Raw genomic sequence first — 413 nt, forward strand, 5'->3', positions numbered from 1 at the left:
TGTCAGATCTCTGGGAAAGGAAAGATTTTAAAACCAAGCAAGAGTTAGAGAAAATTACAAAATGTAAATTAAATGGTTTTGATTATATTAAACTAAAAAGTTTTTGTACAAACAAAAACAATGTAGTCAAAATCAGAAGGGAAACAACAAATTGGGAAAAAATCTTTATAACGAAAAACTCTGACAGGGGTCTAATCACTCAAATATACAAGGAGTTAAAGCAATTGTATAAAACATCAAGCCATTCCCCAATTGATAAATGGGCAAGAGACATGAATAGGCAATTTTCAGGTAAAGAAATCAAAAGTATCAATAAGCACATGAGAAAGTGTTCCAAATCTCTAATAATTAGAGAAATGCAAATCAAAACAACTCTGAGGTATCACCTCACACCTAGCAGATTGGCTAAAATG

At 31.2% G+C, this 413-nt stretch overlaps 1 protein-coding gene across 1 annotated transcript in view; it reads right to left on the minus strand.

Annotated features, from left to right (window-relative positions):
• The window catches only part of BTBD9 (BTB domain containing 9), a 453,032-nt gene that overhangs the window by 88,125 nt on the left and 364,494 nt on the right, over positions 1–413 (minus strand). The gene's annotated exons all lie outside the window — the stretch shown is intronic.

The sequence above is a fragment of the Gracilinanus agilis genome, chromosome 4, assembly GCF_016433145.1.
Source record: "Gracilinanus agilis isolate LMUSP501 chromosome 4, AgileGrace, whole genome shotgun sequence".
Lineage (NCBI taxonomy): Eukaryota > Metazoa > Chordata > Mammalia > Didelphimorphia > Didelphidae > Gracilinanus > Gracilinanus agilis.